We start from the raw sequence: 14,874 nt of genomic DNA, 5'->3' as shown, positions 1-14,874 counted from the left end.
TTTGAATATTTTCTATGCCAGGCTGCCCACAACATTCATGCAAGAACTTTTAAAGTTTAAGGTCTGAACTTGATTAAATTTATAACCATGGATCACCAATTCTTGTGGTTGGTACAATTAAAAACAAGATATAAAAAAAAAATGTCTTCAATATCGTATGCTATATTTCAATGTAAAGGTTTCAGGCCCTACTAATGTGCAAGGATCTTTTCATCTTTTCAGAACTGTATGATTTATTTTGTTAATGTTTTCCAAAGAAATACAGTAGTTTTGTTTTTACCACTTTTGTCCAGATTGAAAAATCTCCGCTTTTCGCTCAGTGTGTCACTTCATTGAAATTTCAGCTAAAGCAATAAAACCATTAAATCCTAATATTATCTTGCCCCTCTTTGTGTTCTTACCAAACATGTCAGGACATGGAGATGGGACCTCTGGGGGTAATCTGCCTGGCACCTGGATTCTGGCAGCGGATCTTATAGATTCTGTACGTTAGGCCCAAAATAAATATTTTTCAGTGAGGCATGGGCATATTGGGAAGTAGTGAGGCTAGAGGCTGGAGCCACGCCTTAAGCTCTTTGTCACACTCTTTGAGCAGTGATTTCCACTTTATAGAGTGCATAGTTATGCTGCAGGCAGGATGCTTCCATCAACAAGTGCTGAAGCCACTGCGGTGTGTGTAACCTTTAGGTGTGATGTCTTCTCTTTCTTTAATGAAGAATCTGGAACAGGTTATATTTGTAATAACATCTTTTTTAATCAGCACCTGCATTTGTGACAGTGGATAACAAAGCAGAAAGGTTATCTCTCGTGGACAACGACCTTGGTACAGAAATCCTCCATTAATCTGAAAATTACCCACAATCCTTTGCTTACAGTAAGAAACCCTTTTATAAAATTTTTTCTGTACAATATGCTGAATCCAGATGTCTGTGAAGGTTCTCAGTCACCCAGGGCATTGTAGTCTAAGGAGCTTGGAAAGAAAAGTGTCTGGACTTCTTCTTCGAGAAATGTAAGAAGTCCAGACGCTTTTCTTTCCAAGCTCCTCGGACACTGAATACAGAGTTTGACATCTTACAAAACAGAGAGGATTGATTTGTACAAAATACAAAATCGCAATTTCTGCATTGCTTTCCTTTATCTTTCCTTCATAAGGTCAATGTGGAAAAAACGGCATCACATCAATATTAGCTAGCTATACTAGAGACCTACATCAGAGTTAGCTAGTTATACTTGGGACGCTATTTATTGGCAAGGAAGAAATCTCATGGAAACATTCAGAAGCATGTTACCTCAACATGAATCCTCCATTACTGTTCCCTGTCTTAGAACAAGAAGGTCTATTTGAATGTTTCCAGGCTCGTTTAATGCTTCAGTGGTAATCAGCTCCTCTCGGTTCCCTTTGTAATGCCTGCCAAACACCAGTGTTGCATCTTTAAATGCCAGATAAGTCAGAGAACAGTCAAAACAGATGGTTGGAGCGCTCAATGGAAAAAACAGATTTTCTGTTCTAGTGTTGAACATTTACAGTTGAGCTGAAGCAGAGGGCAGATTGTGGAGTACCATCAGGAAAGAAATGCAAGTAATCTTTTATGATTTCCTCAATGAGAGGGTAATTACCATCCACAATACGTTAACACAAGGCAATTAGAGACAGAAATGCATGTTGGTTTATGTATCACAAGCTAAACCTACAGTTGTGCATCTTTTCCACATTGTCACTGACACTAGTGATTAAAGTATTTTTTCAAACCTATTTTTTTCAATCAAACTCCCAAACTCTAACTAACACCCACTCTCATGGAGTGTCTCCTGTTCTCTTTCCATCTGTCCTTCTATTTTCTTATTCATCCTGGATCACAGGAGCAGCAGCCTAAACAGAGAAGCCCTGACCCCCTCTCCCGAGACACCTCCTCCGACTCATGTGGGGTAGCCACCCTTTGGAGAAAGCTCATTTCTTGTGTCCGTGAGCTCAGACTTTCAGTCATTATCCAAAACTCGTAACCACTGGTAAATTAACAGCTTTGCTTTTGCTCAGCTCTCTCTTTGCCACAGCTCTCTCTTCATCACAACAGATGCATCTGTATCACTGCTGATGCTGCACCAATCTGTCCATCTATCTCCTGAGCCTGAGATACTTCAGCTTGTCCCTGACCCAGAGTTTCCACCCTTCCTGCTTCCACTTGATGCTAGTGTGTAACACTACACAGGGTGACTACTTTGAAAAGAATAGTGGGTAAATTTAAATTAGATATAGTTTTAAAATATTATAGACACAGTCGTGGTATAAGCTTCAGTGTGGTCCTTTCTTCTTCTTTGCTGTGTCGCTCAGCTGGTTTGCATTTCTGTCATGGACCCCTGATAAGTTTTTCTTTTATGGACACGTCTTTGTCTTTGGTCACATTTTCCTGTATTTGTTCCACTAAAGACAAAACTTGCCTTATAGCAACATGTGAACTCTGTAGTCTTCAGACACTGACAGCTAGTGCTGGTCTAATCCATGTTAAGATTATGCTCTAAAAAGCTGCTTAAAACTTATTATTCTTGCAATTTTAACCATGGACTGGAACAGCATTACAAGTCTGTTTGGCAGTCAAGAACTATCACAGTACCTTTGGGCAAACAGTCAGGCACCATAGAGAGATGAGTCGTATTGATGTTTGCAGTTCTCCGAGGTGAATATTGGTCTTTTGGGGAAATCTCAGCAATGTTGTGTGGATTGCATATAAATAAATTATCTTCATTTTAACCTTAGGGCTTCTGGAACACCTTTCAGCTTGTGTTCATCAGTGACCTATTCACACCCATAATGCCTTGTCATTGGGAGTAATTTCCACTTAGTCACATGGTGACTTTCAACATTATGCACTCCACACTGTATATAAATGCCACTTGTTTTGCACATATTCAACTCTGTATATTTTATATATTTTATTATTATTATTTTTTTTTTCTTTATTTTATTTTGTTTTTTATTTTTTTTTTTTTATTTTTTTTTTTTTACTATTTAATTTGTAAAAATGTGTATACACACACACACACACACACACACACACACACACACACACACACACACACACACACGTAGGAAAATATTTAGTATACACATCCAGAAATGCATACACTATTATATATTGTACATATATTTATTAGTTTCAGGTTGGCCATTCTTGTATTTTGCTCGTTTGTGTTGTTGTGTTTGCACATCTCTGTTGCTTGTGGGGCTCGCACACAAGAATTTCACTCGCATGTGCTGTGCCAGTGTGCCTGCACATGTGATGTGACAATAAAAGTGATTTGATTTGATTTGATTTTGATTTGGTGGGGCTTTTAAGTGCTTAATTTTGGGACATCCCACTCTTAAGCCACAGCAACCCTTGTACAGCTAGCAAGAGAATCCAAAAGAAACCTTCTGATTTTGCTGGCACAAATTTTAAGTCATGGAATCAGTTTTTAGTTATTTAATACTTGTGTTTATGTTCCAATGTCTTTAGGTTATACAGGCTCAGAACATCTAGTTTATTCTCCTTGCTTGTGGAAGAATGGAGGAGCAGCTGGCTGATTGTGTCTTCAGATCATGTTAGTTTAGAGCACTCATTTTACACCCTGCAGCAATTCCACCTTTGGCCCACAGTTTCACCACAGCCAGAGGGCATCAGTCTCCATTAAACCAATGAAAGCTTCGTCTCTCTATTCACATTGCATCATGTGTGAAGGAAGAAAGTTTTACTTTGCTGACTGTTTTTTTTTTAATCATCCTCAAATAAATTTTAAATAAATTGAGAAATAAAGTTGATATTGTTTTCCGCATATGTAAAATTGTATTATATTATTTAATTTTTTTTACTTTAAAATATTTTACTTGCATTTTTAATCACTCTTATATTTAAATGTTCATTTTCTATTTTATCTAGGGATTGAGAGTAACGAAGTTTCTATTCTCTGTATGTCCTGTACATGTGGCAGAATTGACAATAAAGTTGACTTTGACTTTGACTTTGACTTATGACTCAGGCCACGAGCTTGTTGAGTGGATGGATTCTCATTAGCCAACAATGCACCTTTGTTTACACTAAGTATTAATTCACACTGTTCCACAGCCTAATGCTGAATGCTTATTTTCTTCTCCATATTAAAAAAATGCTGAGCAAAGAAAGAAAATGCTGAGTAATAAAGGTAGTGGCTGCTCCTGTTCTGCAGATTACTGTGAAATTATAGACAGATTTCTTTTTTAAAAACTGATGGTACGGACATATTCACAGGGCAAAAACTGTGTGAGCCAGCTGGAGAAGCTTCGTAAAAGTTGTTAAAAAACTTTTCAGAAGTTATCGGCCAACATCTCAACAGTGAGATGAATTTTAGGCTGATCTGCTGAAGTCAGCAGAAGTGGTGGCTAAATGAATGGTGTTCCACGTGTCTCTGTAAGCTAACTAACCTCTATGTTCAGTGATAGCAACAAGAGTAATTACATATTGCACTCATGTTACTTTTGATGATGCTAATTATAGCAATTGACACATAAAATGCTATTTTCTGCTGTATCTGTCATATCAATGAGCAATGTTACTGTTATGAGCAAGCATACGTACTTTGATAACTTTTTGGGCAGAATTTAGTTGTAATGTATGAAACTTTAAGCTTTAACATTCATATTTCGGTTTGTCTAATGATTGTGTTACATGTATGTTTATCACAACTATGTCGGTTAGGCTGAAGAAGTCCTAACAACAGTTACAATTTAATCCGTTAACTACCGAGTACCACACATTCTCATGATGTTATATTATTGCCAATTGCAGTTATTTTTTAATTGTTAAATTCATGATTCACTTGAATGCTCTAAAACAGAATGTACAGTAGAACTCTTTGAAAATGAAATGACAGATTAGAGACTATAAACCTGTTTCTAAATACTGGTCAGGTCTTGTATTGAGCTATGAGCTCATGATGAAATTCCACTGATTCCATTGGATGCGATCCTCCCAGTGTGACCTCCAGGATCCAGATCTGCACAACCAGTCAGACAGCGAATGATTTATCTGATTTTTGGTAGGATTCCACCAGTCATCCCAAATGGCAACAGTGGACAGACGAAAAGACTGAACTCCAGACTGTTAATGCACCCAGTGTGAAGCTGCTCCAGACTGTAAAATCTCGAGACTTTGATTCTTATATATTTTTGCGCTGCAGGGCCTGAGTTTCTGACTGACAGATCATTACAGATCATTCCCTCATCTGATCTGTTCTGACTTGACTGACCATCGACTCTGCATAACTCTGAGGAACAAACTGAAAGATGAGGTTGCAACCTAACCAGATACTTTTTAAAGGGACAATTCAAATAATTACCATTTGCATTCATATCCAGCCCCTCCTCCCACCTAGAGTGAGGTGCTCCTACCCATTGCATTGGTAACCAATCACAAAGCTGTAATGAATGTGGAGTTTGCGTTTGTTTCTGACTGACTTACATTCAATTCTCATTTCTGGGCGAGCTTTCTGTTTTTTATTTCCATACTAAAATAACTTTACAGATCATGACATTATGGGGAGTCACTTTACGTATAGTCCTTAAATGTCTTAATGAAACTGCCTCTTCTGTTTGTCCTCTTATTTGACAATATTAGGAGTGTGGTAGCAGCATTTGTGTCAGTAAGCTAACTTCAGCTATTGATAACTTTGTGTCAAAACCATTATTAGGCCACATTCAATGATAATGGTCATAATGGTCACGGACATAATGGTCAGTGTAACTGTTCTGTTTTATTTAGGACTGTATCTGTAGTCATGGGAAAAAGACAGCCTTACACATGACAACTATAAAACAAATGACATTCCCACCAATCCTACAGGCGCTACCTGAACATGTGACTCAGTAAATGTTAGCGTGCTAGCCCGTGACACTATGATGCTCATACTTGCCTTTTTCTACCCTTGGCTTGTGAATGACGCTGCCTGTGTCCTAGAACCTTTTCCCACCCTTTGTCTTTGTTCTCCTGTAGAGCTGTTCTCCTTTTCTCTCATAATCTTCAGTTGCTCTGTCTTTTTTTACTTCCTCTTTCTTCCGACCAGTGTCTGCTATCTCTTGCCCCGATCTCTCCTTTTCTATCTCTCCCCCCTGACTTCAGAGGAGTTTATTTCCTCCCCAAGAGATTCGCCACCCACCCACAGTTCTCTCTGATTGAACTCGGGAGCCTCTAAACTTCTGTGTTATGATTCAGTTTTTTCTGACCTGAGCAAGGGGCGTGCCCCCCACCATTACATCATTATATCGGGGGAACAAGACGATGAAATCATAGTGGAAGAGAGACTGGATGGTGAATGTAATCATCCTAATGCCCCCCAGCATTGAGAAGAAAGTATCAAACAGGATCAGGGTAATGGAGTGGAAGGCTGATTGAGATTTCAGTAAATTAATTAGGCCCCAGGAGAGGGCTGGGTTAAGGAGGTGTGCTGGATTGCAGAGTTTCATGAGAGACAGATGGATGGGTGGGAAGCAGAGGTTGAGGACTGGGTCGGTGTATGAACGGGAAAGAATGAAAGAAGAAAAAGACCAGCAGAGGAGGGTCTATGTATAGATGAGTGTGGCAGACTCTAATAGTGTGCAGGCTGAGGGTGGATGTGGCTGCAAAGTAGAGACGACGATGAGAGGATGAATGAAGGGTGCATGCATGCAAAACACAAAGCATGGGATTGCAAGGGCAAGCTGACATGACTAGTTGTATTTAACAAAGGTTACATAGCTGGCATAGATAGCTATGTAAAAGAGAAAGAAAAGACATACACTGTATAATTGAATTTCTGCTTTTACACACACACACACACACACACACACACACACACACACACACACACACACACACACACACACACACACACACATACAGATAGAGATGGACAAGGGAGCATTAAGTTCAAACCCCAGAGCTTCTGGTCTCTGTGTAAATGTCAAGATCTCACTCACCATAATGACCCTTGAATCACCGAGAATTCAGCCCAGAGCATGAGGTACATCGTGTTGACTCCATTATCCATGAGACGGTTAGCTCATGGCACTGGCACTACAAAGACTCGAGGCCCAAAGGTGCTGCAGTCACAAGATTAAAATCTCATCATAAAGGTGTCCTTGAGAAGAGTTGGGATGATTCATCCCCAAGCTGATTGTTGCACAAACCCATCACCAGTATTGGAGAAGTGTTAGAGTTAGTTTTTATAATGACATGACTGGGGAACATATAAAAGTAATGGAGACTTGTGCATGAATGTAGGATACTCTGGCTCCAGTTTGTCCAGCTGTTCACTCGGGACAGTGCCTGGGATTTCACTATGAAATACATTTTCAAAATAAAAGACCAGATGGAGACTGGTCTCCACTGAACACTGAAAACGCCTGGTGTTGAAGGAGGGAACAAAATTGTCATGCACCAGAGCCTCCACGATCAGCTGCTCTCTTATTCACACTGGGTTGCCACAACAGATAACTCCACATATTTGCTTTGTTAGATTTTTTTATGCCGTCCTTGAAAAGGAACTCGAGGATTTGTGTTTTCTCCTAGTCTCAAACCAGGGACCTTCCACATGTTAGGGAAATGTCCAAACCACTCATCCAACTGTATGACGCTGCATGTTTGTTCTACACTTTTTCAGAGGCAACATTGGTCGTGCTTCCTTAGAGAGGGGTAAGGGATTATTGTAACCAGATGTGAATCTGAAAAATCACCATGAGCTGAATGTCTGAGGGTGTAGTGAGCCACCTCGCTTTTAAAGTGTTGCATGGAAAGTCATCCTTGAGTTGCGTGAAATTTCAAATGGAGGAAGTCAGATTGATACATGGCTGAAGCAGCTGCCTTGACACTAAACAATGAAACACACACACACACACACACACCTATACTTCATTATTAATAAACAGTGTTTGCCACAAGATCCAAAATGTCAAGAAAAACATTTTTACTTGCAAACTTACTGATGTAAAACTTACTTTCACTGACCACAAAATCTTTGACATGCATCCTTCTATCAAGGCACTTCAAACAACAGCTCAGATCTAACCTACACATCAGGGGCTTGATCCACTAAATCAGCTTAGAGCCACTGCTCACTTCTTAGAAAAATAACACTGATATGTTGTTTTGTGATAGTTCTCGTGCAAAGACACTAAACAAAAGCAGGGCTTTGTCAATGTCAAATTATGACTTGCACTCTAAGACGCTGTATAAAATGGATCATATTAGCACTGGGAGGACCAAAGAGAACTGATAGAAGTGATAGAAAACTAAGCGAATTTAAAAAAAAAACAAGACTTATTTAAAACAAAAGTCCAAAGGTTTCCTCGTAATAATCTGAGAGAATGAGCAGCAAACTCAAAACCATTTCTCAGGAAGTGGAATGAAGCTGGACTTTTGGGGTGGTCTAAAACATGCCAGCATTTCACAGTGGGTGATAAAATCCACCCTGACTGAAGTCAAACACGAGTCAAAGCTTTAGGAGAACTACTTGAACACCAAGTTGCTCTCTTGAACTTGTCTCCACAGTCATCTGACCTCAGCTTCTTTCAGGGGGATACAGTTTGTAGGCTGAGATGAGTGAGGTACTCTAAATATCACAAGAAGCTCACTGTAACATTTTTAGCTCTGAAAAATGGTGGTACCCTCTGTGTGCCCTTTAGTGACGGCTGTAAGACTGGCACTGATGCTACATGTTTGGGCAAAAGCTGAGAACTTGAGGTACCCGACCCTTTTTTCAAAAGGCAAAAACAAGAGTTTAAAAAACAACAAAAAACACGTTTTTATTAGAATTCTCAATGAAGACTTCTATTTATAATAATCATAGATTTTTAATGTTATTAGAAGCTAAATTCCTCATGAATTTATTAATTTACAATCCACTCTAATAACACCTTGTTTGCTTACTTTTAAAGAGCTTTGGCTAAGAAATAAAAACAGTTCTTCCAAGCTCAGTGCAAACTTTGCAAACTTTGCAGTCACTTTAATACAATGGCACTTTCCCAAAGAGAGACATACAGAAAGCTACTATAGGGTTATCACAGCTTTCAGACAGTGAAGGCCATCCAACTTCTTCATAAAAGACTCCATGTTTATTATTATTCAGAAAACTGTCTTCAGGTTTATTAGTGGACCAAAAAAATGTGGATTCACCACCAAAAACAGAGAAAAAGTTGCTTCAACTATCTCTTTTCAGTAAAAACTAGGAAAGTTTTTGTTGTAATCTCTCTATCTAATCTGTCATAAGCGAAGTTTGACAAAAAGGCTTTTGAACGTATCCTTGTATGTTAGAAAAGTGAAAATGGTTGCAGCCATCCGCTTCCGCTCTAAAGAACAACATCCACATAGAGAAGAAAACACTACTGGTCAAAGCAAACCCTCCAGTATTCAGCCAAAAGCATGATGTTAAATCTACCGCATATTAGCATTGCATGAGCATATTTGCATATGACAGGGTTGATGTGGCAAATTCGCAACCAGACAGAATGTAGGGAATGATATTACAGTTGCATATGCTCACAGCAACGGCTGTGCATGTCCTTCTGAATATTCTTTCCAGGCTGCAGCCTAAAAAAATGTACATTGTCATCTTTAGATATGCTTCACAGGGTTTTTTTTTATACAGGCACGGGAGCACATTCTTCCGGGGGCCCTACAAACTGAACTTAGTGATTCTATCATATTTGACTCTTACTTGGAGGTGTGCCATAAAGGATAAAACCCAATCTGACACTTTTTACAACTCTTGCCATGTCATCTTTCACTTGTACTTTGGATATTTGTGCAATCCCTCTAAACTATTCCTGTCCTTGAGCATTCAGTGTTTGACTCTGATCACATGCATCCAATAGTTGGAGATTGTTAAAGACGAACCGCTGTGGCCAAGGATATATCAAGCATAGCAATGTAAAAATGGCTAAAAAAGGGGGAAAAAACAAGGATTGCCAGATGAATACTGCACAATGTTCATTTTTAACACTACTTTCACTCACTGGGTCCACGTCCTCATTTTAGGTTTGACAGCGTTTTAGTACACTGTTCCAAAAAATAGTAATGTCAAATGATTTTACTGTGTATTTTACAGATGTGTACTGTTTCTCTAGAATATCATTACATTTACATAAGTAGACTGTGATCTGACACGTCAAATGTAAAATAACATAACATCACTGTAAATGTAATAAAACACAATTTACTTGTTTGTTAAATATATTTTGTTGTACATATGCATATTTAGATCGTAAAAATACATCCAGAAATGTCTCCCATCATGCCTTGGGACATGTGCTGCTGTTTAGATGTTCTTGTTCTATTGTTTATGGCTACGTTACTTTAAACTGTTATCTTGAATGTTGTGTTTACGCCGTGGTGCAGCGTCACTGACAGTTGTTGTTTTGTAGAGAGAGTGCTGGGTACCACTTTACAATAAGGCTCCCCTTATAGATGCTAATAAATAGTTTATAGCTATATTATTAATTAATCTGTAAATGCTTTATAAACCATTATTAATGGTTTATTATGCATTAGTTAAGGGTGAGAAAGAGGAAAAAACTGACCGGTTTCTTGCCAAATAGTGAGCCAAATGTGTTCACCTATATATTTCATCTAGAGTTGCTATATTAAACATTTCAGACTAAGTTACTATCCTGTAAGCACAATCAGCATTTGTAAACATATTTTTTATCATAGAAAATTGTACTTCAGAAATGCATTATAAATATCCACAACTATCAATCGGAGCTTTGTTGTAAAGTGTAAAGCATAAAACCATTTATTAATGAATAATAAATATTTATAAATGCCAAATGGGAGCCTTATTGTAAAGTGTAAAGCATGACACCATTTATTTATGACTACTAAACATTTATAAATGACAAAAGATAGCTTTGTCGTAAAGTTTAAAACATGTCAACATTTATTAAGGACTAATAAACATTTATAATTGCCAAATGGGAGCCTTATTGTAAAGTGTAAAGCATAACACCATTTATTAATCACTAATAAACATTTATAAATGACAAAAGATAGCTTTGTCGTAAAGTTTAAAACATGTCAACATTTATTAATCACTAATAAACATTTATAAATGCCAAATGGGAGCCTTATTGTAAAGTGTAAAGCATAACACCATTTATTAATCACTAATAAACATTTATAAATGACAAAAGATAGCTTTGTCGTAAAGTTTAAAACATGTCAACATTTATTAATCACTAATAAACATTTATAATTGCCTAAAGTGAGTCTTAAATGTATAATGTCACCATTTATAACACTTAGACCTAAATTACAATCAGTGCTTGAAATAACATTTAACTACTGTCAAAAATGGCAATGTATTGTAAGAGTAACACATGTAACATTAAATGTGTTTTTTAAAACACCAAACAGTCACCCACTCCAAAAAAAGTTCATGCCAGACTGGTTCAAACTGGAAATATTTTTTGTATGTCCTTAAATAAGCGTCCCAGTGGTCCATCAGGGTGTCGCGAACCAAGCCAAGATGACCACTCAAGAACCATCAGGTGTTCCTCCAGCAACTTCTCAGTGCGATTTCCTTAATCTACGGACATGTCCTTTGATGGTCATCCAAGCCCTTTCGATATGCTGTGTATGACTGCCAGATTGAGGATCTACAAACCACCTGCTGTGATTTACAGTGTAATGTCTGTACCCTATGTTTGTCAAAACATTCTTGTAGGCTCTCCACTCATCACTGATAATGGCACTACCCAACTTAGCATGCTGTCTGATCAGAGGAACAAGGTGGCGCCTTGATCGTTTTTCAACAAGTTTTAACACGAGCCTTCGCCTTTTGTCTTTAATTCCCATCATTCCAAATACCCATTTCTTCCTTTTCCATGCATTTCCAAAGCGTCCACGTGCATACTGAAAACAAAAAGAATAAAATTAAACAGAATATCTACAAAGAAACATTCAAAAAGATGGTTGCTTCTACTAATTTTTTTTTACTTATGGTAAAGGTTTCCATGTTTAGAGGACACATTCAGATCTGCATTGATTCTAACAAACCTGTCTGAGAGTTTACCAACCTTTCGCTGATGACGGAGACATCTTTCATCTATAACCACAAATTCTCTGTCACCACCAAGACGGTGTCCATTGTTTATTCTGTGTCTTTTAATTGCACGTATACAAACATGTCGAATGTGTCTTGCCATGCTACTTAGTGTTCTGGAGCTGCCAGCCACTTCATCATCGATCATATCTATTTGTCTGAGCCTGAGCCCTTGTGAAAATCTGTGATAGAAATTGAGGCAATTATTACTTACTGAGGCCCTAATTTTATTTCACAAGTCTCGTATTGGTGTTCAATTATGAAAGGTGCATTGCTATTAATGTCTACATCTACATATACCTGTAAATGAACTCCATCCAACTGAAAAGAGATGTTTTTGATTTCTCAAAGAGGGAGCTAGTTCTAATTGTTCTGGAAACTTTCCTATGACTTGCTCTTTTGCAGCACCTGAGAACATACAAATGAGTTAAGTAAAGAAATGGACCCTTAAACAAGAGCATTAATTGAAAAGATAATCACAAAATTAAGTATGAAGAAAATAATAATGAAAAGAGGTTAATGCTCCCTCTTGCATTGATAACCGAAATATTTTGTTATATTTACTACATGCACTACATTATCATGCATTATACATACCACATATATTGGTCTTTCTTCACCACGGAAATCATTTTCATCTTATGGTGACAAACAGGACATCTAAGCTTCTTTTTTAGCAGGTGTTTCTTCTGCAGCCATTTAATGAGCCTTAGTGCCTTATATTTAGTTTGTTTTCCTTCTATTCTGGCGCGCAATCTCATTCCCAGAGACATTCTGGTGGGAAAAAATGAGTAATTTATTTTATTATCACCTCGAAACACCGTAAAATACTCTATGGGAGTCTAGTGCAAATCGGTTCAGAGTTAAAGAACTTCACATGCTATATAAAACAAGCCCTATAATCAAAAATAGTCCCACGCAAAAAAGAGGATTGTCTCACCTGTTATAATGTATCTCCGACTTTGTTATGTAGATCTAACCCGCTGGATTCATGCTAAAGAAATATGTTCTGCCGCCAAAGGGAGGGAAAACAAATTTAATTTAAACGCAGAGGAGCTTATACAACCATCCAATCACAGTTAACTTTATTAAGGAAAGCCCCTCCTCTCAGAGCGCGACAGGCAGTGGAGCGCTCTGGAAGGTCAAGCCAAAGGGGCACGAACAGACACACTGAAGGCGCTCGTTCAAGTTGCTGCACCATGGATGGAGCAGAAGATAAAAATTTGTGTGCGTCTGCGACTTACACAGTTAGCACACGTTCGAAGAGATACAAAAAGCAGAGACTGGATGATCTAGATTGCACTAAGCCAACGACGTCAGCAGTTAGACATGAAGGTGAGTATAATGCTAGCTAGCTAGCTAGCTACCGAGCCATTTGGCTGCTAGCTACAGTGGCTAACTAACATCACATAACATGTGAATAGCTCTATTACTATTGGTTATTCCAAACGATTGATATCACTTAGTTGTATATTTTTAGTTTTGTTTATGTGCATCATTAAATTTATATTAAACACCCTGGTAAGGCAGTACACATAAGAATTATTTGCCTTGTTTTAGAAATGTCTGAACCACCACATGTGTATATAACATAATTTTTACAAAGTGGCTTTTTATAAATTCAAGTTGTAACCGTTTTTAATCAATATTTTATTTGAGTTTCCCAAGTTTAGATTATAAATTATTTTAGTATTGTAATTTAATAATTGTTTGTTCTTTAGATTCTTCTTCTAATCCTGCCCCTACTGCAACTGCCCTTCTTAACAAGGAGCGAGAGAAACTGACTTTTCTTAAGGAGGAACTGGAGCGCGACACCCTGATGGACCACTGGGACGCTTATTTAAGGACATACAAAAAATATTTCCAGTTTGAACCAGTCTGGCATGAACTTTTTTTGGAGTGGGTGACTGTTTGGTGTTTTAAAAAACACATTTAATGTTACATGTGTTACTCTTACAATACATTGCCATTTTTGACAGTAGTTAAATGTTATTTCAAGCACTGATTGTAATTTAGGTCTAAGTGTTATAAATGGTGACATTATACATTTAAGACTCACTTTTGGCAATTAAAAATGTTTATTAGTGATTAATAAATGTTGACATGTTTTAAACTTTACGACAAAGCTATCTTTTGTCATTTATAAATGTTTATTAGTGATTAATAAATGGTGTTATGCTTTACACTTTACAATAAGGCTCCCATTTGGCATTTATAAATGTTTATTAGTCCTTAATAAATGTTGACATGTTTTAAACTTTACAACAAAACTCTCTTTTGTCATTTATAATGTTTAGTAGTCATTAATAAATGGTGTTATGCTTTACACTTTACAATAAGGCTCCCATTTGGCATTTATAAATGTTTATTAGTCCTTAATAAATGTTGACATGTTTTAAACTTTACAACAAAACTCTCTTTTGTCATTTATGTTTAGTAGTCATTAATAAATGGTGTTATGCTTTACACTTTACAATAAGGCTCCCATTTGGCATTTATAAATGTTTATTAGTCATAAATAAATGGTGTCATGCTTTACACTTTACAATAAGGCTCCCATTTGGCATTTATAAATATTTATTATTCATTAAGAAATGGTTTTATGCTTTACACTTTACAACAAAGCTCCGATTGATAGTTGTGGATATTTATAATGCATTTCTGAAGTACAATTTTATATGATAAAAAATATGTTTACAAATGCTGATTGTGCTTACAGGATAGTAACTTAGTCTGAAATGTTTAATATAGCAACTCTAGATGAAATATATAGGTGAACACATTTGGCTCACT

At 37.3% G+C, this 14,874-nt stretch overlaps 2 long non-coding RNA genes across 2 annotated transcripts; one reads left to right on the top strand and one right to left on the bottom strand.

The window, feature by feature from the left end:
* Positions 1-10,563: 10,563 nt before the first annotated feature.
* On the bottom strand, positions 10,564-13,161 carry LOC308408144. Its single transcript, XR_013973756.1, has 3 exons — positions 13,022-13,161; positions 12,679-12,855; positions 10,564-11,891 (listed from the first exon to the last, which is right to left on the bottom strand). It is a non-coding gene; the product is annotated as an uncharacterized lncRNA (long non-coding RNA).
* Positions 13,162-13,226: 65 nt separating this feature from the next.
* LOC308408143 lies at positions 13,227-14,356 on the top strand. The gene is made up of 2 exons (XR_013973755.1): positions 13,227-13,416; positions 13,803-14,356. It is a non-coding gene; the product is annotated as an uncharacterized lncRNA (long non-coding RNA).
* Positions 14,357-14,874: the final 518 nt, after the last annotated feature.

The sequence above is a fragment of the Rhamphochromis sp. 'chilingali' genome (genome assembly GCF_963969265.1).
Source record: "Rhamphochromis sp. 'chilingali' genome assembly, chromosome: 13".
NCBI lineage: Eukaryota > Metazoa > Chordata > Actinopteri > Cichliformes > Cichlidae > Rhamphochromis > Rhamphochromis sp. 'chilingali'.
Note: the sequence above shows the minus strand (reverse complement) of the source record. Positions and strands in the feature narration are given on the sequence as shown.